General features: G+C 38.9%; 1 long non-coding RNA gene across 1 annotated transcript in view; it reads left to right on the top strand.

Annotated features, from left to right (window-relative positions):
• The window catches only part of LOC143036517 (uncharacterized), a 101,517-nt gene that overhangs the window by 16,279 nt on the left and 60,238 nt on the right, over positions 1-25,000 (top strand). The window contains exon 2 of the long non-coding RNA XR_012967366.1: positions 2,112-2,173. This is a non-coding gene — a long non-coding RNA (uncharacterized LOC143036517). The remainder of the gene's footprint in view (positions 1-2,111; positions 2,174-25,000) is intronic.

The following is a 25,000-nucleotide window of genomic DNA, read 5'->3' as shown; positions in this document are numbered from 1 at the left end:
GAAGACCATTTCCTCTTTTATTTAGTTACTTGACACGTAACGATCTTTCCCAGATTTCAAACGATAATATCAAGGGAAGGGTCGATGGAGTGTCTCAAGACATCAAAGATCAAATTCTCGACCAAGTAAAAGATTCTCCTGTTTTTGCCATTTAGTGTGACAAAAGAGACATCGCTCAGTGTTTTCAGCTATTGGTATGATATGCTCTCGTTTATGTAAATAGAAAAAAATAATGTATTTTTTTTCCCAAAGGCTCGAGCTCCTCTTGGAAATTACTGACGTTCCTTTAGGGAGACGGGACCCCACTACTCTAGCAGGTTTGACAAAGGGCTGTCACGACAGAAGCAGTTTTGTGGTCACAAAAAGATGACAGTCGATCTTGAGGAACGTAGCCCCTGTCCATAGATCTTTTCTACTTATCACTGCAACGGACATCGGCTCTTGATGTTCACGATAGATGACTGGAGTGCCAAATAGGTTAAGAGAATGAGGGATTCTGGCGTAAACACCAAGATCGACTTCATCATTAGCCCAGAGCGAGATCGTTATTATTTCAGATGGAGTGATCTAAGGATCTGATTGGCGGGACGCCCTTTTGTATCGACTCAAGGCGTTATCACACTGGGCTATTTTTCCTCCGACAGTTGGAGCAGATTTGCATCCCGGAGCTTTCGGGAAGGAATTTGATATGATGGAGGAAAAATAATTTACCTCCAGCATAATATCAAATGATATTCTATGTAAAATGTTGAGAAGACAAAATAGTTTGCCACAGTAATTTTACGTCAGAAAAAGTTCTGGAGGTGGGAGGTTCCGCCGATTAACTGGAGGTTGGGGGAAAAAATTGCCCAGCGTGATAACCCAACATCTGAGTGGAGAAGGTGGCAGAAAAACACAGGCTTATTCAGGCTATGTTAAGAGACTTCCGTAGTGAGAGTATTTTCATAGATACTGTTGATTAATACATGTCTGTTGTGTTGGTGGCATCATCGGAAGAGTGCTGGTCCCGCATTCACTTAGTCGTGGGTTCGAGTCCCACCCTCCTCTCCAATTCCCAGCAGTGACTATTATTACCTACCCCCAACAGTCCCCAAAGCGTGACCGCCTTGTCCGCAATTACTCAGCGCCTCCTGGCGTAGGCTAGACCTTCTTTCGTCACTCTGAAGAAGACTTGTAGTCGAAATGTCAGTAAGCTAAGGTTCCTGATCCAATTCGGGTTTTCCTTCCACCCTTTCCACTCAACTATTTCGATTGATATAAGATGAAAGAGCAAGGGCAACATTGTAGTAAAGTACTGCAGTACAATGAAGAGAATGAGAAAATTAAAATAAATGATAAAACAGTATAATCATTAATGTCAAATTTGTATTTACTTATTTATTAATTAATTAATAAAATAATTTATTTATTCATTCATCTATCTGTTTATCTATTCGTTTATTAACATCTTTATTTTTATTTATTTTTATTCAATTACTTATTTACTTATTCCCAGTATTTATATATTTACTTATTATTTTTTCTTATCTATTTATATTTTTCTTATTTATTTATTTGTTTATTTATTTATTTATTTTATTTTATTTATCTATCTATTAATCTATTAATTCAATTAGCATTTATTAATTTATGTATTCATTCATTCAATCATTTATCTATTTATCTATTTATTTATTTACCTATATATGTATCTATCTATGTACTGTTTATGTATCTATTCATTGATTGATTGATTTATTTACTATTTGTTTATCTGTTTATTCATTTATCGATTTACATACTTATATGTTTACTTATTTGTTTATACATTACTTTATATATTCATCTATTTATTTATTTACTTATTTATATAACTATTTATTTATTTATTTACTTGTTTATGTATTTCATCTATCAATTTATTTATTCATTACTAACAGAGCTGGACGTCTTCAGAACTGTCTCATATATTTATTTCTTTATTAATAAATTTATTCAAATACTCATTTATTTACTTATTTATTATTTATTTATTTACTTATTTATTTATTCATTATTTATTTATTCACTTAATTATTTATTTATTTATACATTTTTGTTCATTCATTCATTTATCTATTTATTTCTAACAGAGTTGGACGTCTCCGGAGCTGTCTCGGCATCTGTACTCGTAGTCGGTCACGTGATCAGCAAGGTCAGCACGAGGTCACTCTTTTCTTCTTGTTTTATGTAACTTTCTTCTATTTCTGATTATTTCTCGATAATTTTAGTATAGGTCTATCCGATTTATCTAATCCTTTGTTTATTTCATCAATTATTGTTGTTGTTGTTGATGATGTTATTGTCATCGTTATTGTTATTCTATTGTTATCGTATTGTTTGCTGTTGTTATTGTTATAATTCTTAGTGTTTTGTTATTGTTTTTTATTACTTATTTATCTATTTATCTGTTTTGTTTGTTGTTTATTAATAATTTTTGTCTACTTATTTATTCATTTATTATTTTCTTTCTTCATTAGTTTGTTTGGTTATTTATTTATTTACATGTTTATTTAATAATTTATTTACTTATATATTTATCTATTTATTTATTTATTTGTTTATTTACCTATATATTTATTTATTTGATATTTTATTTATCTATTCATTTATTTATTTATCTTTTTTATTGATCTATTAGTTTATTTTCTATATTTGTTTATCTAGTTTTATTTATTTACTTCTTGACCAGTTATACAGTATACTGTATGTCCTTCACTTCCGTCAAAGCGATGCAATTTGGCTCCCTACAACATGTAGCATTCTCTAATGTGTTGTTGCCATCGTCGCGTTGATTACTCCATTTGTTTGATTATTTTTTCCAAACGATTACTCTCACGTGGATGAAGAGGAACAGGAGGAAGAGGTCGTCTATACTCAAAAGGATAAAGGCCATCTCGTTATAGATTCATTCTTACCTTACTCAAATACATAGGAAGTTAAAGAACTTCTAATTTCTTTTGGGGGTCCCATACATCTACCAAATCTAGAATACGAATTTAGATTTATTATCATACAAGTTTGATCCACAATATTAGCTCTTTGTAGAGCAGATGAACACATGGCTGCTGTATTACCAGACGGAATGGAGTAAAGATTAGTTTTGGGAGAACAATGGATATAACGAGGAAAAGTATCCCATCGAGTGTATCAAGTTGTTTCAGAATCATCTGGTAGCCACCAGAGTCGAAACAAGGAGAACTTTTAGGAAGAATAAATCTTCTGATGTATTTTATTTTCTCAGAGAATAATGACCAAAATCGAAAAAAAACGTGGCTTATTATTAAACAGAAAGAGATATGAATCCTTGAGCTGTTCGAGAAGTTAAACGAAAACGCTTAAGAAGAATAAATCTTCGAATGCATTTTCTTCAGATGATTGGAATCAACAAGCAGTAAACAAAATCGAAACGCATCGGTCGATTGTTAAAGAAAAACACATAAGAAATCGTATGCTGTTCGAAAAGTAGGAAGATATTAGAATTAAATCTGATGATCACTTTTTTGGCAGATTCATATGAACAAAATTACCTGATGCTCAGCAGAGTTTGGTTTGTAAATCGGCCACTGAGCAATGGCTAGTGACTTTAACGCTTCAGGATCGAAGAAAACAAATACCCGTCGACAACATAACAATAAAATACATAATGGAGTAACGATGACAACAAGTGGTTATGAATGAAAAAATAAAAAGAGAGAGGGAGAGACAGACAGACAGAGAGAGAATGAGAGAGAGAGAGAGAGAGAGAGAGAGAGAGAGAGAGAGAGAGAGAGAATGACGCCATTCGAAAACTGTGAGCGCGTCCAATCCAGCCTTCCAGTGCCGTCCAGTGTGCGTGTGTGCGTGTGTGTGTGTCGTGTATGTGTATGTGCGTGTGTGTGTGTATGTGTATCGTGTATGTGTGTGTGCGTATGTATGTGTATGTGTATGTGTATGTATGTATATATGTGTATGTATGTATATGTGTGTGTGTATGTGTGTGTATGTGTGTGTATGTGTGTGTGTATGTGTGTGTATGTGTGTGTATGTGTATGTATGTATGAGCATGTGTATGTGTGTATTCACTTGGTCTTTGGATCACGTGTTGGACTCGTGATCGACAGCTATTTCCCTCCTGGAAGAGAGCTCAGAGCTCGTAGGTCCGATCTATGGGTAATGCTATGACCTTGCACACACACACACACCCCCAACTCCCCGCCCACGAGAGTCAGAGTACGACCCGAGGCACAGCGATACCGAAATAATTTCGGCCCTGGGCAGGATTCGAACTGGGTACTAGGAGCATTTCTGCTTTCCATTCCAGCGCTCTACCAACTGTACCACCGAGTCGGTGTGTGTGTGTGTGTATGTGTGTGTATGTGTGTGTGTATGTGTGTATGTGTGTGTATGTGTGTGTGTATGTATATATGTGTGTGTATGTGTGTGTATGTATGTATATGTGTGTGTGTGTATGTGTGTGTGCATGTGTGTGTGTATGTGTGTGTGTATGTGTGTGTGTATGTGTGTGTGTATGTGACCTCAGCTCAGTCCGCTCGTGACCTCAGCTCAGTCCGCTCGTGACCTCAGCTCAGTCCGCTCGTGACCTCAGCTCAGTCCGCTCGTGACCTCAGCTCAGTCCGCTCGTGACCTCAGCTTCAGTCCGCTCGTGACCTCAGCTAGAGACCTCGTTTTTCTGCACAGACACCAGCTAGCGAATACCTGTGAATTTTATATCTCCGAATAGTGTTAAGTGATTGTGTTGTGTTTTTGTAATTGTATACGTATAGCGCTATACAGTTACAGATATAATATAAAGTGCAGGGTTCTATTTAATTTCAAAACAGTTTTCTGTTACCGTATTCCAAAGGTAGGAGAAATAGTATAAGGTAAGCAGAGTAAGCTTCGCGTATTTAGTTTATTAGAGACCGCTTTGATTTGTTGTTGTTGTTGATTTGTATTTTCTCTTTGCCGTTTTTATTGCTAAAGGGGGAGCGAAATGGCTTGTGAAGGTTGCGTGAACCTAGAGGTCCGTCTCAGGATGTGTGAGGAGGAAATTCGGCTTCTCAGGAGTGCGCTCCGTGAGAAGAGTGAACCCTCCCCACAACCCAAAGAGCGTTCCACTTCTTCACCTACTGTCACTGCCATGAGCGAGTGGCGCTCCGTGGGGTCCCGTTTGTCGAGCCCGCGTTCGGTAGACGTGTGCCCTGTGGAGCAACCGCTGGCTCTAGTCAATCGTTTTGCTCTACTGGAGGATGAAGTGGCTGAAAACCAGGAGTTCTTGGTGCTTGGTCCATGGTTCGAGGCTATGACGACATCCTGCAGCGAAAGACTAAGCGACGTTGCAAGCTTGTATGTCAACCGGGCCGTGGGATCGTTGATTGTACCCGGTCCATCAGGGAGCAAGGACGGAAGAACACGGTTACGATTGTTCATACGGGAAGTAACGATGTAGGTAGGGTGAGATCAGAGGAGCTTGTTCGGAATTACAAGGTCCTCCTTCAGGAGATGAAGGAACGTGGGAGCCGTCACGTAGTCTGTGGGATCCTCCCGAGGATCTACGCAGGCTCGTGTTGGAACAGTAGAGCCATAGGGATCAATGATAGGATATCGCAGTTGTGCACACAATTGGGACACCACTTTCTTGATCCTTGGTATCTCTTTTCTAGGCGCCATGACCTTTACGCTTCTGATGGGATCCACCTTACCCGCAGAGGCAAAGATGTTCTTACAAACCTCATTGTGGGAGTTTGTAATGAACTAGCTCCTTTTTTAGGGTAGAAGGCCAAAGGGAAGGGGAAATAGAATGTACTTGGGAAAACAGTGTAGAGTATAGCATTAATGTAGAACAATGTACCAGTATAGGACAAAATATAATTTTAGGATTTAATGTCGCTAGAGGACGAAATGTCACATTAGGATATAATGTCATAGGCCAAAATGTCGCAATGGGATGTAATGACAGTGGAGGACAAAAGATCACAATGGGAAGTAATGATAGTGGAGAACAAAATATCACGATAGGATGTAATGATAATGGAGGAGAAAATATTACGGTAGGATATAATGTCATTGAAGGCCAAAATGTAATTTTAGGAAGGGATGCCGGACAGAATGTCAATGAAGGCCAAAATATCATGATAGGATGTAATGTCGCTAGAGGACGATATGACACATTAGGATGTAATGTCATAGGACAAAATGTCACAATGGGATGTAATGACAGTGGAGGACAAAAAATCACAATGGGAAATAATGATAGTGGAGAACAAAATATCACGATAGGATGTAATGATAATGGAGGAGAAAATATCACGGTAGGATATAATGTCAGTGAAGGACAAAATATAATTTTAGGAAGAGATACCGGACAGAATGTCAATGAAGGCCAAAATATCAAGATAGGATGTAATGACAGTGGAAGACAAAAGATCACGATGGGATGTAATTATAGTGGAGGAAAAAATATCACGGTAGGATATAATGTCACTGGAGGACAAAATATAATTTTAGAAAGGGATGCCGGACATAATGTCACTGAACGATGGGAGGCCGGCGTGAATCACAGTGACGTAGGGGGACAAAATGTACAAAATAGATCGGATGACCGTAATCGACCAGATGTCCGTGATGGGGGAAATTTTAATTTTGATAGGAGAAATGTTAATGAGGCATTGAATGTCAATGAAGGACCAAATAATAATAATATAGAGCAAGGCATAAATAAAAAACAAAATGATAATATAAGACATGATATTGAAACTCAAAATGTGTCAAAAAGAAATAATCACGAGTTTCTTAAAACTATGTACTTTAATGCTCGTAGTATTAGGAACAAATTTCAAGAAATACAGGCGTATGTCAAAATCGAAAATCTCGATATGATAGGAATAACTGAGACATGGTTAAATGGTACAGAGTTCGAAGCTGAATTTAATATTGCGGGATTTAAACACTTTCATCAGGATAGAAACCACAAGAAAGGTGGGGGTGTTCTATTGTACGTTAAAAACAATGTTCATGCTTGTGTTTTAGAGAAAGTGAAACAGGATGCATATGACAGTTTGTGGGTTGAGTTAACCCTAACAAATGGACAAAAAATGAATATAGGTGTAATATAGAGGCCAAAGACATTATCATTAGCAGACGACAAACTGTTATTTCAAGAACTGTCTAGTTTCTGCAACCGGGATTTATTGATAATGGGTGATTTCAATTTTACTGACATTGATTGGATGACCCTTGAACATGGCCATATAGGTAGTCGCTTGATTGATTTTCTTGGTGACAATTACTTAATTCAGCATGTAAAAGAGCCCACAAGATATGGAAACTTGCTCGATTTATTGATCACTATCCGCGAAAGCATGGTAACTGATGTAGAAGTCGGTGAATCTGTTGCAAATAGCGATCACAATTTAGTCAGATTCAAACTCCTAAACAATTTTAGAATAGATACTTGTGCTTCTAAAATACCCGATTTCAGTAAAGCTCAGTTCATAGAACTACGTCAGGAGCTTCAGCTTACAGATTGGGAGGAAAAATTAAACAAAAGGCCTGTAGATCAGATGTGGGAAATATTTCAAAATACGCTCACTAAGATGATTCAAGCTTACATTCCTTTTAAGGACAGACGTCCCCCAAATCAGGCTCGCCCAAAGTGGCTCGACAAAGAAACTGAAAAAAGTATTGCTAAAAAGAGACAGGCTTATAAGAAATATAAGTGCTCGGGTGCATCTAATGACTATGAAAGTTATGTATCAATACAGAGAGATTTAAAAAAGACAATAAGAAAAAGAAAACGACAATACGAAATGAACATCGCTGATAAATCCAAAGAGAATCCCAAAGAATTCTATAGTTACATTAGAGATAAAAAGGTTGTTAGGAATCACATTGGTCCACTATTATCTGCTGACGGTCAACTTGAATATTCAAATGAAGGAATGTGTAATATCTTAAACAATTATTTTAGCTCGGTATTCGTAAACGAAACACCTCAAAGTGAATTCCAAACTGAAACCTGTGAAAAGTCTAGGGTAAACTTACTCACTACGGTAAATATAACAAAAGAAAAAATTAAAAGGTGTATAGACAAACTCAAAGTTAATAAAACACCAGGCCCTGACGGTTGGCATCCAAGAATCTTAAAGGAAATGAAAAATGAGATTGTTGTTCCATTAGAAATTATTTTCAAGAAATCCATCATATCCGGAGATGTCCCAAGAGAATGGAAGCTAGCTAACGTTACTCCCATATTCAAAAAAAGGTGACAAAAAGAAACCAAATAAATATAGGCCTATAAGTTTGACTTCGATCGTAGGAAAAATAATGGAAACTATCATCAGAGATGATATCGAATATCATTTAGAAAGTAACCGTTTGATAAATGATAGCCAGCATGGTTTCAGACGGAAACGTTCTTGCGTGACTAACTTACTCGAATTCTACAACACAGTTATCTCTAATTATGACAAAAGAAACAATATAGATTTAATATATCTAGACTTTGCAAAAGCTTTTGATACCGTCCCACACGAAAGACTACTTACTAAATTAGCTTTGCATGGAATAAGTGGTAGCCTATTAGGTTGGACTAGTAATTGGTTGAAAGGTCGAAAACAGAGAGTTGTTTTAAATGGAAAAACTTCTGGATGGAAAAGTGTTGCAAGTGGAGTTCCTCAGGGTTCCGTTCTTGGGCCACTTCTATTCATAGTATATATAAATGATATAGACCATGGACTAAAATCTACTGTTTCCAAATTTGCTGATGATACAAAACTGTGCGGAGTGGCAAATGATCACTCAAACCAATTAGATATTCAAGAAGATTTAGATCAATTACAGCAATGGTCTGAAAAGTGGCTAATGAAATTTAACACAAGTAAATGCAAGGTAATGCACATAGGTAAAAATAACAGTAAGTACGATTACAAGTTATTTGGAAATTCCTTAACAAAAGTGGATAGTGAAAAAGATCTCGATGTAATTATCAGTAACGACCTCAAATCATCCAAGCAGTGTATTTCAGCCTCTGAGAAAGCAAATAAGATTCTGGGATTGATTGCGCGATCTTTTGATTTCAAAAGCCCATCACTCATTAACAAGCTATATAAATCGTTAGTTCGTCCACATTTGGAATATGCTGTTTCCGTATGGTCACCGAATCTCATTAAAGACATTGACAGACTGGAAAAAGTACAACGGCGAGCCACAAAACTGATTCCAAATATCAAAAATAAATCATACGAAAATCGACTTAAGCACATGAATCTGTTTTCCCTAAAAAAGCGTAGACTCAGAGGTGACTTGATACAGGTCTTTAAGATTTTAAAGGGAATTGACAACATCAAAAGTGACCAAATTTTCACATTGAATGAGAATCAGACAAGAAACAATGGTCTCAATCTGTCCGGAAATAGATTCAATTTAGAAGTAGGTAGAAACAACTTTGCCAACCGTGTAGTTAATGAATGGAATAAACTTCCTGCACAGGTAGTGCAATGTAGTTCAGTTCGAAGCTTTAAGAATCATTTAGATAAATACCTAAGTAAGATGCTGTAATGATTATAATTTATGTTATATTATTTGTTTTTGTTTTGTTATAATTTGTCTGTCTGATTTATTATTAGTTATATGTCAATTTATAATCATTTACTATTTACCTTTTTGTTTGTTATTCAACTATACCTATGCATTTCTTTATGTATTTTATTTGTTATTTTTACATTATTATAGTTTTAATTTATTATTAATATGATTTTTTTTTTTCATCCGACCTAGATATGGATCAAAAGGTCTCCTGTCGGCATGCTCCGCCTTTGTAATCCTTTGTGTGTGTATGTGTGTGTGTATGTGTGTGTGTATGTATGTATGTGTGTGTATGTGTGTGTGTATGTGTGTGTGTGTATGTATATATGTATGTATGTATATATGTATGCTTACGCGTTTGTGTATGTGTGTATATGTGTGTGCGCGCTTGCGTGTACGTGTGCGTGTATGTATATATGACTGAAAAACAACAATTAAAACATTGTGGTTGGGCATGGAAATAAAATAACAGGGCATGGTTCGAGGGGCATGGGAAAGTAGATGGGCATTTGCCCCATCCCGATGGTAACAGAAGAAAAAGAAATAAATATAAAAATAGAAATAAAAAGTCTTTATACACATCATCGTCACGCGTGCAGCCGAGGCGATGTGACAATAGGAAAGTCGTTTCCCTTCGAGCACAAGGCATTGGGAGACTTTGATGGTGGAGGACATGGTCTGTGGGAGGAGGAGGAGGAGGAGGAGGAGGAGGAGGAGGAAAAGGAGGAGGAGGAGGACAAGGAGAAGGAGGAGGAGGACAAGGAGGAGGAGGAGGAAGAGGAGGAGGAGGAAGAGGGGGAAGTGGAAGAGGGGGGAGAAAGAGGGGAAAGAGGATCAGGGGGAGGAAGAGGGAAGAGGACTGAGAGGGGGAGGAGGAGAGGGTGGAGGGGAGGAGGTGGAGGAGAAAAGGGAGGAGGAAGAGTGGGAAGAGAAGGGAGGAAGAGGAAGAGGAGGAGGAAAAGTGGGAAGACGAGGGGGGAAGAAAGGAGGGGAAAGAAAGAGGAGGAGAAAGAGGAGGAGGAGGAACAGGGGGAAAGTAAGAGGAGGAGAAAGAGGAGGAGGAAGAAGAGGGGGAGGAGGTCGCACAGATGATTTTGGGTCCTGCCGAGGACGGGGACATAATAATAAATGCGGCTTTTGTTAATTCGTTCCTCTGCAGGACAAATTCCCTCCGGGGATGGGGGCGGGGGCGGGAGGAGGGAAATTAAGTTGTTTTAGACACGCATGTGTTGTCCCTACGCCCACGTACGAGGAGCCTAAACAGGAACAAGTGCTGGAGCATGCAAATGCATTCCTCCACACAATTGCTTATGGTGGTTCGTATGTGATCGACGACGATACTGCTCTGGTGAGATGTGATGAGCTGAGTGATGCTGGGTGGTGATATGAAGGGCTCTGGCGTCACTGCCAGCGGAGGTGACTGTGGAGCCAAATTCTTGATCCGCATATTCTTCCACACTCCGGGCAACTCGAAGCTGGATTAGCTGGATCTCTATTGTTGAGCTGATGTCTTTTTTTTTTTTTTTTTTTTTTTTACCGGTCGTCCTGTGTGTGTGCGCGCGCGCACGCATATGAGCTCTGAGCTTTCATCCGGGAGGGTAATAGCTGTCACGAGTCCTATACTTGATCCAAGACCGTGGTGAATCACAAGCCCAAACGGATACAAACTTACGCACAAACATTCAGAGTCGAGGACGGTGCTTTTCTAAAGGGCTTTGGTTTCAGTGGTTGAAGGCTGCAACATATGAGTATGTGTTACTTGGGCAAGGTGACATAGGGAGAGTGATGCACGGTTTCGTTGTTTACTTTATTCTAGTGAAGTACTTATGTCAGAAGCAAACGTGGCGGAGTGGTCCCCGAAGTGGGGGACCGACCGCGTATTACCGTAAAACGGCAGCCTCCCCTAAGCATGATTAGCCCCCCAAAATTTAATTTCTGGCTACGGCCCTACGGCCTGGAATTTCACATTGAAACCTCTCTCCAACTCGTGGGGTGGGTGGGCCGGGCCCCACGGAATTTGTCCAGCGTGGCCAGTCAAGTACTACTGCAAGTCACTCCGACTCACTCGTGAATCGTTATACTTATAACTCAAGGCTGAAACCCGTAACCTATCACGAGTTGCTGGTCAGTGAACATCAAGTAGTCCTGTGGTATGAGTTGGTGGTGTGTACCAATCAATACGTGATATGACCAGTATACACACTACGAACCACCAACATATATATAATGCTAGGACGTGAAGAAACACCAAACGAACGAGTCAATGGAAACGATTCATTGAAAGAAGTTGTTCGATTTGAACGAGTGACTCGCGAGTCTTACATCACTAAATCGCAGTGATGGAGATAGTAACGGACAAAAACAACTGACCGAGCGTGGGCGGGACAAGTTTGGTGGTCTGTAGTGTATCGCATTCGTACTCGGAGGTAAGTAGGAGTTGATATTTCTCTCACGCACGTGGATGGGGGGAAGGGGGAGGAGGTTAGAAATGAAGAATTAGTGGAGAGATTTAAAGATTGTTGGGATACCAATGATTTATTGGGTTTACTTAGGATAGTGCTTTGTTGTCGTAGCTTAAGGTAAGGGGTAGAGAAATGTTTAGGGAAGAGGAAATGTTGAAAGGAAAGACAGGAGGGAATAGACGGGGACGACACTCGTTGTTTGGTTTCTTATTCATATAGAGGCTCTCGCTTTGTCAGTGATCGACCTCTAATGAAATGATATGATAGGTAAGTTGGAAAGGTGGGGGGGGATAGGGTAGAAAATGTTAGATATGGAAGGAAGTTGAAGGTAGAAAGATGTGGGGCAGACCCACTTGCATGATTGAGGATGTTTTTTGGTACGAGTTGTTGATACCTTTCCGTAGGAATTTGGGTTGAGTTTGAGTTTGGGTCTTCGATTTTTCTCTTCTTCCTCTTCCTTTCGTAGTTTTTGGTCATCTAGATCTAGGTTAGTTTCCTTAGATTAACGTTCTTAATCTAGTGTTAATTTTTTTCTCTGCATCCTGGTTTTATAGGATGGGTCGCGATATTTCTCCCGTGTCTTAATTTACAGTAAGATGCTGTAATGATTATAATTTATCTTATATTATTTGTTTTTGTTTTGTTATCATTTGTGTCTGTCTGATTTTCATTTATCATTAGTTATATGTCAATTTATTATTATTTGCTATTTACATGTTTGTTTATTATTTAACTATACCTATGCATTTATTTATGTATTTTATTTATTATTTACATTATTATAGTTTTTATTTATTATTTCATTATTATTATGATTTTTTTTTCGCATCCGACCTAGATATGGATCAAAAGGACTCCTGTCGGCATGCTCCGCCTTTGTAATCCTTTGTAATCTTCAGAGATATTAGACTCGTAGTAGCTTGGGCCCCTGATAGATTATACTATATTACTAGTGATTATCATAAGAAGCAGATACAATCTTCTCAGATGGAGAGAAAAAAGAAAATATAGTAATCATCTGCGAGTATGGTGATGTTACGCCTCCCATTAATGCCCAATCTTAATTGGAGAAACAATTCTACCTCCAATCATCGACGAACCATATTGAGCCTAAATGGCAGGGTAACAATGTACTGCACATCAAATAAATCTGTGCAGTACCTTCAAGCACGTATGTCAATAGGTTTAGGTGACCGGTGCCGTGCTTCTACAAGAGGGTGAGGAGGATCGTGTGTTACATCCTGTGTGTTACTTCTCAAAGAAGTTCCTAAAGGCGCAGAGGAACTATGCCACCATCGAAAAGGAGGCGTTAGCTTTGATTATGGCTCTGGAAGCGTTTAGAGTATACGTAGGAAGCACAGTTCACCCTGTGCAAGTGTTTACAGACCATAATCCCCTGACATTTGTGGAACGAATGAAAAACGCTAATCAACGCCTTCTACGGTGGGCATTGGCCTTACAGCCATTCAATTTACAGATCGCGCTCATAAGTGGAAAAATTAATGTGCTGGCTGATGCCCTATCCCGAACTACCCATGTGCAAACTTAAAATGTTAGTGTGATTGACCTTGGTTAAAGTGATTCTTTGCTTACAAACCCTTGTAAGCGTATTCTTTTGGGGGAGGGGTGTTGCGTGATCGCAAGTATGTGTTCCTTTGTAATAGATGTACTTTTCATGTTACCACTTGTTTCGGGTAGTTGTAGCCACGCCCTAATTTTTTCACTTATGTGCGCGATCTGTAAATTGAATGTGATCGCAAGTATGTGTTCCTTTGTAATAGATGTACTTTTCATGTTACCACTTGTTTCGGGTAGTTGTAGCCACGCCCTAATTTTTTCGTCTTTCTGAATTACCGATCGTATGAAATATAATATTCTTTGTTCCGTGTGTATTATTCCTTTGTTATCCTTTTATTTTAGTTAGTTAGGATATTGTTTATATTGTATATTGTACCTTATTATGTTGATAATATCTGTATGTGTATTATGTTATTCTACTCACCCTGCCTGTAATGAAATAAATAATAACGGCTTGTGAGTTAGCAACTGCGGCCCCCTCATGGTGACCGCAGTCACGAGTGAATACGCATTCGTATTCTTTCTCTCTCTAATTTCTGAACCCGTACAGAGCGGACACTTCCCGCTCCTCTATAAAATCTCTAGGTTAAGTGTGTTAGGTGGACCCTAGTGGTAACAAGTGGTCCGGGTAGGCATAAAATAAGTGTGTGTGTAGTGCTAAGTGAAATGTACATAATTTATGTTAGAACACCATAGTTTTGCCTTAACCTTGCCCCTTTGAGTTATCCACCGGTCACCTAAACCTATTGACATACGTGCTTGAAGGTACTGCACAGATTTATTTGATGTGCAGTACATTGTTACCCTGCCATTTAGGCTCAATATGGTTCGTCGATGATTGGAGGTAGAATTGTTTCTCCAATTAAGATTGGGCATTAATGGGAGGCGTAACAAGTGGGGGCCTTACGACCGGGATAGTAGCCATTAGTGCATTTATATTGTTAGAACGCCTATACGGTTGTGGTTCATCGCCGAGATTTGTGGTAAGCTATTGAATTGTTACCATTATTTCATGCTCTTGCGATACCAGCTAACAGTTGCATTACCATACGTGTGGCTAATCCCTATTATACGTATTTCATTAATTCAATAGGTTGCCAACTAGCTAATAAGCAACATTTTGTTATTCCTTGTCTTCCAACATCTTAGTTCAACATGTTCAACTTGGAGAACTTCGTAAAGGCGCCTTCAGCCGAAGAGGTAAGGAAGCTTAACAAACCAGAGTTAGAGATGATAGCACATCATTATCAAATAAGCGAGTGCTCCGGTTTAAATAAGAACCCCTTGAAAAACAAAATTGTTGAGTACTTAGAGGAAAATAAACTCATCCTCGCCTCACGGGAAGATGTAGGGGGTGCTAGCCCCGTAAATGATTTAGCTTTACAGGTTGAACTTAAGAAGTTGGAACTAGAAATAGAGAGACTCAAGTCTCAAAGTCATGGTATAGAAAAAACACCTAATATTCCGAAATTTAACGAGGATGAACCAGACAAGTTCTTTTCTATTTTCGAGAAGTTAGCACGTATGTACCAATGGCCATTCAGCCAGTGGACGCAGATGGTGTATGGTGCCCTCTCGGGAAAATCTCTCTACACATTTATTGCACTTTCCGAGAGTCAGAGTAGTGATTATTATGTACTTAAATATAATATTCTACAAGCATACCAACTTGTTCCTGAAGCCTACCGGCAACAATTCAGGAAATGTAGGAAATCCAACCAGGAGACATACGTGGAGTACTTCCAACGAAAGCTCCGCTTGTTCACCCGGTGGGTGGAGAGCGAGGAGGCTCACGTAGACCTGGAGAAACTCAAAGGGTTAATATTGATGGAAGATATTAGAAATAATATCCCTCCAGATGTGCGAGCCAACTTGGATCAGCGAGGTATTCGTACCTTGGCAGAGGCTGGCCCAGCGGCCGACTATTACCATTTAACTAATCCTAGAATGCATTCCAGGTCTCACCCTACCTTGCCCCAAAGCTCCCCCCCCACTAGGGACTCCAAGCCAGTCGGACCTCCACAGGCTCCTCGACCGCCGGCTCACTCATCATCTGCTTCATCTACCTCAGGTAAGCCTATTGATAGTGAGACCAGGGAATCTACCCTCACTGGAGGCAGGAGCTATTGCAAGTATTGCAAAAGACCAGGACATCATGTTGATGAATGTTTCAAACTACAACAAAGAAAGGTTCCTCTCCAAGGGTCCCCCTCTCTCTCGATCAATGTGGCCAAGCAATCGGAAAGTTTTTTGGAGCCCTGTCTCACTGCTGTTAGCCCATCAGTTGTCCCAGATAATCCTTCCTCACCTATGTTATCAACATTTGAACCATTCTGTTCTTCTGGTTCAGTGGCCCTTAATCAAGATAGCCCACCTACATCTATCAAGCTTCTGAGAGACACAGGCTCAGCCCTATCATTAATTACAAAAGATGTGGCTGCTTTGATAAATGTATGTTATACTGGGAATTGGGTCCTTGTGAACGGTTTAACAGGCGGGTCACGTATCCCTATATGCCAAGTATACTTGCGGTCAGATATTAGGACAGGTTATGCCCAGGTAGGAGTAGTCGACAAGTTACCTGTAGAAGGAGTTTCACTTCTGATAGGAAATGACCTCGCCGGGGGCACGATGTTACCTAATGTCATAGTCTCCTCGTGTCCCTCTGCCGAGAATAATACTTCCCAATTAGAGGCAGACATTCCGGGCATATTCCCTGCATGTGCTGTTACTCGTAGCATGAGCCGCAGGGTGGAGGCAGAGATTAGCGAGCATAATGAGGATGCTCATGTTGGTGTAATTACCCCCCAACCTAGTGAGAACACCGAGGATGTTCCTACTCAGCCTGACCTTGCTGATTTAAATCTAGGTGAATTTTTTGAAACTTCTCCTCCACCCGGTGACCTTCATAATAGGTTTGATAGCGAAAACGACACTGAGGGAGACAATGTTACCACCCTGGATAGTTTCGGTTCCTCCCCAGTCACTAGGAGTAGGCTCATTTGTCTCCAAAAAGAGGACCCTGAACTAGCCAGTTGTTTCCGTAGAGCTATTAGTGAAGAGGAAGCCAAGTCTGAATCTAACTGCTATTACCTTAGCTCAGACATATTGATGCGAAAGTTCCGTCCTACTGATTCCCCTGCAAATTACCCTTGGTCTGTCCGTCACCAAATAATGGTCCCAAGCCCATTACGGAAGGAGATCCTGGGTATTGCTCATGATGGGGTAGGAGGACATTTGGGAGTTAGGAAGACTAGTGCAAAAATTCTAACTCATTTCTATTGGCCTAAAATGAAGAGAGATATTAGTTCCTACATTAGTACATGTCACCGTTGTCAGGTAGCAGGGAAACCGCACCCCAGCGTTAAACCGTTCCCTCTACAACCTATCCCTGTCATTGAGGAACCCTTTGGCAGAATTGTCATAGATTGCGTTGGTCCTCTGCCAAAGACTCCCCGAGGTAATCAGTTTCTCTTTACTATGATAGACTGTGCCACCCGTTATCCAGAAGCCATTCCCTTGCGCCGCATCACAGCCAAGAATGTGGTGAGAGCCCTTATTCATTTCTTTACACAAGTAGGCCTTCCCACAGTAGTGCAGTCGGACCAAGGATCCAATTTTACTTCCCGATTGTTTAATCAGGTAATGCAGAGTTTGGGTGTCCGGCAGTCTAGGTCTTCAGCCTATCATCCCCAATCCCAGGGGGTGGTGGAGCGATTCCATCAGACATTCAAACGCATGTTGCGCACTTATTGCTTGGAGTTTGGGAAGGATTGGGACGAGGGAGTTGACCTTCTCCTATTCACGGTTAGGGACTCTGTTCAAGAATCCTTAGGATTCTCCCCATTTCAGCTAATTTATGGCCACGAGGTGCGAGGACCTCTCAAAGCCCTCAAAGAAAGTTGGCTGCTAGAAAATAGTGTCACACCCTTGGTATCATATGTAGTTGAGTTTAGAGAAAAATTAAAAGCTGCTGTGAGGCTGGCTAATGCCCATTTAAAATCTGCTCAGATAAAAATGAAGCAACAATTTGACAAAAAACATAAGGTAGAGCATAGGGAATTTAGGGTAGGTGATGAGGTGTTAGCGTTCTTGCCCGTGCAGACACACCCATTCCAGGCAAGGTATGATGGACCTTTCCAAATTGTAGACAGGGTAGGGGACGCCAATTACGTTGTATATACGCCAGGCAGGCGTAAGAAAAAACGTCTGGTGCATGTCAATCTACTGAAACCCTACAGAGTGAGAAAGAGTAAGGAAAGGGAGGAAAATGTTGAACCTTCCTTGTCCGCTTGTGTTGTAGTGCCTACATGTGATAATGATCAGAAAGACAACTTCCCTGAACTCCAGAGTGGCTTGTATGCTAAAGTGGACAATTCCACAATACTCTATGATCCCAGTACAAAGTTAGGCCATCTCTCTAATGACCAAGCGAGTGATATTTCTTCTCTTTTGACAGACTATAGTGTTATATTTAGTGACCATCCTCACCCCTGTTCAGCTGTAGAGCACGACATCGAAACCAACGGAGCTCGGCCCATCCGCCAACGTCCTTACCGCCTGAACGCATTCAAGAAGGAGTACGTCCGTGAGGAGGTGCAACGCCTTCAGGAGGTTGGTATCGTGGAGCCCAGTAGCAGTCCTTGGGCCTCTCCCGTGGTCTTGGTGCCGAAGCCCGATGGCTCTATGCGACTGTGTATCGACTACAGAAAGCTCAACGCAGTCACTGAGCCGGATAGCTACCCCTTGCCACGCATTGATGACGTCATTGACGAGGTTGGTCGAGCACAGTGGGTGACGAAACTGGACCTACTACAGGGCTATTACCAAGTCCGCCTGTCAGAGCGGTCGAGGGTCATCTCCGCGTTCATCACTCCCGAGGGGCTGTATCAGTTTACCGTCCTCCCCTTTGGCTTGCGGAATGCACCTGCAACCTTCCAACGCCTTATGAACATCGTAACGGCGGGGCTGGTGGGTGTCCGCTGCTACCTGGATGACCTCGTCGTCTTCAGCGACTCCTGGGGAGAACACGTGGACCGCCTAAGAGCCCTCTTTGCTGTTCTGGCAGCACACAGTTTGACAGTGAACCTCGCCAAGAGTGAGTTCGGCCATGCCCGCATCACATTCCTGGGGCATGTCGTCGGGAAAGGGGAGGTCCAACCGATTGCAGCCAAGATTACAGCCATTCTGCAGTATCCTGCCCCAAGCGACAAAAAGGGAGTGATGAGACTGTTGGGAATGGTGGGCTACTATCGTCGCTTCTGTCCCAACTTCTCCTCCGTGGTGGCTCCTCTCACCGACCTCCTGAGTACTAAGACCTCCTTCAAGTGGACCCAGGCTTGCCAGGACTCCTTCGAGAGCGTGAAGGCTCTGCTGGCAAATGCTCCTGTCCTACGTGCCCCTGATCTCCAGAGGCCGTTCACCATCCACGTCGACGCCAGCGAAGTTGGTGCCGGTGCCGTGCTTCTACAAGAGGGTGAGGAGGATCGTGTGTTACATCCTGTGTGTTACTTCTCAAAGAAGTTCCTAAAGGCGCAGAGGAACTATGCCACCATCGAAAAGGAGGCGTTAGCTTTGATTATGGCTCTGGAAGCGTTTAGAGTATACGTAGGAAGCACAGTTCACCCTGTGCAAGTGTTTACAGACCATAATCCCCTGACATTTGTGGAACGAATGAAAAACGCTAATCAACGACTTCTACGGTGGGCATTGGCCTTACAGCCATTCAATTTACAGATCGCGCACATAAGTGGAAAAACTAATGTGCTGGCTGATGCCCTATCCCGAACTACCCATGTGCAAACTTAAAATGTTAGTGTGATTGACCTTGGTTAAAGTGATTCTTTGCTTACAAACCCTTGTAAGCGTATTCTTTTGGGGGAGGGGTGTTGCGTGATCGCAAGTATGTGTTCCTTTGTAATAGATGTACTTTTCATGTTACCACTTGTTTCGGGTAGTTGTAGCCACGCCCTAATTTTTTCGTCTTTCTGAATTACCGATCGTATGAAATATAATATTCTTTGTTCCGTGTGTATTATTCCTTTGTTATCCTTTTATTTTAGTTAGTTAGGATATTGTTTATATTGTATATTGTACCTTATTATGTTGATAATATCTGTATGTGTATTATGTTATTCTACTCACCCTGCCTGTAATGAAATAAATAATAACGGCTTGTGAGTTAGCAACTGCGGCCCCCTCATGGTGACCGCAGTCACGAGTGAATACGCATTCGTATTCTTTCTCTCTCTAATTTCTGAACCCGTACAGAGCGGACACTTCCCGCTCCTCTATAAAATCTCTAGGTTAAGTGTGTTAGGTGGACCCTAGTGGTAACAAGTGGTCCGGGTAGGCATAAAATAAGTGTGTGTGTAGTGCTAAGTGAAATGTACATAATTTATGTTAGAACACCATAGTTTTGCCTTAACCTTGCCCCTTTGAGTTATCCACCGGTCACCTAAACCTATTGACATACGTGCTTGAAGGTACTGCACAGATTTATTTGATGTGCAGTACATTGTTACCCTGCCATTTAGGCTCAATATGGTTCGTCGATGATTGGAGGTAGAATTGTTTCTCCAATTAAGATTGGGCATTAATGGGAGGCGTAACAGTGGTCATTTCCAAATTTCCAAAAAGGACACTGTATATCGATGATTATAATATACAGTAAAAAATAAAAAGAAAGAAAGAAAAAAATCACATATATATATACATATATATATATATATATATATACATACATATGTATATATATGTATATATATATATATATATATATATATATATATATGTAATAGAAAATTGAAAGTGACTCATATTTTTCACTTCTAATGAAACCGACAAAAAACAAATACCTATATTTCTTACCAAGTTACAACGCAAACAAACCCAAATTGTATCCTCACATTGATTGCCAAACTCTGGCCCAGTCAGAGTTAAACAAAGTCTTTCTTTTCGGCATTTTCACTCCTTAACTTCATAAATTAATTACCAAACCACACTGCACAGTGGCCACCTCAGAACTGCAGCCCATTGTATGAGATGTGAATCATGCAATCACACGTTTACAACATTGGTCCAGTGCAGTTCCTGTCTACTTCAGCTGCCACGTTCCGACGCTGACCTTGGCCTGGGTACTCCCACATAATTTAATTGTATGGCATTATTGTATACCTAGGGTTATCTATCTATTTTTATATTCTTTATTCATTTTTTTTTTATTTGTTTGTTTATTCATTTATTTTTGTCACACCCCAAGAAAGGAGGACAAATGCACGTCCGGCGTGAGATTGCGTCTGATAGAGGACCAAGTGCTCAAAAGGAGGACTGTCCTCCCAAAAGGAGGACGTCTGGCCACCCTAGTCATACCAAGCATACAAATGTATTTGTAGAAATAGGGTAACACACCTAGTATAAAGATTTATAGAATCCTATCGAATTTACAAAATTAATGTGTCTGGTTTCAATTCTCATGACGATAAATAAGAGACGACTTGAATGATGACGCGATCTTGTTGGTTGGCACAAGAATTATTTCACTCCTATGCGGACAATAATTATCATCCCTGAAATAGGAAAGTGACAATATCAGAAGTGAATTATAATTCAAGATGGGTCTGAATGATTTTCCTAATTAACAAATTAATATATTCCGTTCACCATCCGTTGGAAGTAGTGACGTCATGTCTGTGAGAGCTGGGCGTCCATGCATCTTGGTCGACAAATCACGTAGGCACATACGGACATTTTTGCATGTGAGCACCTACGACCGCCCACACTCACAGAAAATAAATAAACATATAAATAAATCTACGTGGGCGTCTTCTGATCTACACGAAGAACACCCAGTCACTGACCATCTTGAGATTTCTGTGCAGGTTTTGGCCATCTAGTTTGAGTGATGTTTATGAAACCCATGTTGCTGTACCTGCCCAGTGGTTCTCAACCCTTTTCACTCCATGAATTTTCAATATTCGTATTGCTTCCCTTCATTTTTCTCCCAAATCCCACCTCGCCTCCCCCCAAAAATGTAATATTAATAATAATAATAATAATAATAATAATAATAATAATAATAATAATAATAATAATAATAATAATAATAATGATAATGATAATGATAATAATAATGATAATGATAATGATAATGATAATAATAATAATAATAATAATAATAATAATAATAATAATAATAATAATAATAATGATAATAATAATAATGATAATAATAATAATGATAATAATGATAATAATAATAATAATGATAATGATAATGATAATGATAATGATAATGATAATAATAATAATAATAATAATAATAATAATAATAATAATAATAATAATAATAATAATAATAATAATAATAATAATAATAATAATGATAATAATAATAATAATGATAATAATAATAATAATAATAATGATAATGATAATGATAATGATAATGATAATGATAATGATAATAATAATAATAATGATAATAATAATAATAATAATAATAATAATAATAATAATAATAATAATAATAATAATAATGATAAAATAAATAGAAAATAAACAACAATGATTAAAATTTTATGAAGAGAAACCCTTTGCTTTTTTTTTTTTTTTACAAAGTTGACACTCATAATTATTTTATGTTTGTTCTGCCAGGACAGATCGATGGAAGTTTTTTATTTATACCCAAAATCCTCATATTATATAGAAATGTATAATTTGTGGCAACAGGCTACGGTTGAGAACCATTGCATTAGACACAGCGAAAACGTTCTATCGGGTGTTACCCTCATCTTTTATTTCCAAACTACACTCATACCGTACGTGCCCCTCTCTTTGCTCCGTTCCAGACTCTCATTCACTTAGTTGTGGGTTCGAATCTCACACTCCACTTCGATTACCATCAATGACTGCTAGTTGCCTGCCCCAACAGTCCAAGTGCATAATAGGGCAAAGGTGACGGCTTCGGCCGCAGGTAGCTACTCGCCTCCGGGCGTATGACCTTCATCATCTTCTTCAGAAAAGCCATCCAGGACAACATCTATGGCGACCTCACTGTGGAAACCGCAGTCTCGTTCCAAATGCGTCTTGTGTCGGGTTTTTCCTTTGGATGCGACTGACGCCACACGATTTTATTCATGCAAATAACACTAGGCTAGAAAGAGATAACACCCTATCTGAATTGACCCAAACATCGGGTGACACTTTATGTCTTATTCTGATTGTCGATGGGCTGTGTAATGTCCTCTAAGTGGCGAGAGTGTTCATGATAATCAGATTAGTTACGTTGCTAATGTTGTAAAAACTGTCTATATAACAATATGCTTCTTCCACTTATGGGAGAGGTAGCCAGCCAAGGCATTCACTCATCCCCACCCATCCCATTCCCACCCGGCAGCCATTTTCCTTCCATCTTAGCTCTTGTGGATGAAGGGTCATCCTTGTCACCTGTCCACTCACTGCCCGGGTCATAGAAAATGTAGCAAGATGCAGCGTGTAAAAAACAGGGCCCGCTGTTTCATTAAACGATGACTCTCTCTTAGTCCCCTTATGAAAAAAAAAAAAGGAAGTTACGGGAACTGCATCTCTGAAGAGTTTTCATATCATCAAAAAGACACAAGAACCGAGTATGCAACCGCAAACCTCTACGGTAACAATAGTGGAAGCCGGGATGAATTGTACCGTAGCTTTTGTTCCTGTCCTCTTTCCTTGCTCCCTACTGCCTCCCCCATCCACCCGTGAAAGTCGGTTCCTCTGGGAAGGATAGACCCATGTGGGGTCGCTATTGGATGACAAGGTGAGCTGAAGTCCTTTTCTGAGATTAATTGAGCGGAAATATGTTTTCCTCTGTCCGCGGTCAACAACTATTAACGGTTAATAGCCTGTAATCCAGCCCTCGTCTCACATCTCCACTTATTCTTGTTTTGATTTCTGATAACTGTTTTGATGATTGCTTAGATGTGGCCAATGCTGGAGGATATTGGGTAATTGTCTTAGAAGGAAAAAAAATAAACGTTATGAGTTATTATACCATTCTTTGTGTATGTTTCGTTTAGTCGTTTTTCTTCTTTAGGACAGTTGGGCAGATTGACGGAGATATTTTGTTTGTTGATGGGTGAATATCCCATCCACTCCATTCTCTAATCACAATGAGTTATAATGAATTACACTAATAAAGGATGAAGACCAAGAGGAAAATTCTTTGTCCATGATAAGATTGGAAAAAAAGTGAATAAACACCCAAGCAACCAAATAAAACAAATGTAAAAGGGGGTTTAAAGTGATGTGTGAACGTGTGAACGGGGTATTTGGGGTTTAACCAACGTGTTCGACAACCAAATACCCCGTTCACATGTTCACACATCACTTTAAACACGTGTCTGTCGAACCGCGTTCGACGAACCGTTAGACCCTCTAAGACTGACAGTACATTATTTTCTTTATGTCCCATGGGAATACATCATGTGAACACTACGACAAATGGTGAAGTTTATTTCATTCATCAACGTTTTTTTTATTAATTGATTTATCTATTCATTTATATTTAATGATTTATTATCACTATTATCATTATCATTATTATTATTATTATTATTATTATTATTATTATTATTATTATTATTATTATTATTATTATTATTATTATTATTATTATTATTATTATTATTATTATTATTATTATTATTATTATTATCATTATTATTATTATTATTATTTTTATTATTATTATTATTATTATTATTATTATTATTATTATTATTATTATTATTATTATTATTATTATTATTATTATTATTATTATTATTATTATTATTATTATTATTATTATTATTATTATCATTATTATTATTATTAATATTATTATTATTATTATTATTATTATTATCATTATTATTATTATTATTATTATTATTATTATTATTATTATTATCATTATCATTATCATTATCATTATTATTATTATTATTATTATTATTATTATTATTATTATTATTATTATTATTATTATTATTATTATTATTATTATTATTATTATTATTATTATTATTGTTATTATTATTATTATTATTATTATTATTATTATTATTATTATTATTATTATTATCATTAATATTATTATTATTATATTATCATTATTATTATTATTATTATTATTATTATCATACATTGTGACGAATGTGGATAGGAGGTAAAGGGAACACGGGCTGAGGGACATACTTTTAATCCTGACTAGTTTCGCCTGACTGGCTTCTTCTCCACTCAGGCGAAACTAGTCAGGAATAAAAGTATTTCCCTCAGCCCGTGTTCCCTTTACCTCCTATCCACATTATTATTATTATTATTACTATTATTATTATTATTATTATTACTATTAT

This window comes from Oratosquilla oratoria, chromosome 20 (assembly GCF_046742065.1).
Source record: "Oratosquilla oratoria isolate Oo_2021 chromosome 20, ASM4674206v1, whole genome shotgun sequence".
Lineage (NCBI taxonomy): Eukaryota > Metazoa > Arthropoda > Malacostraca > Stomatopoda > Squillidae > Oratosquilla > Oratosquilla oratoria.
Note: the sequence above shows the minus strand (reverse complement) of the source record. Positions and strands in the feature narration are given on the sequence as shown.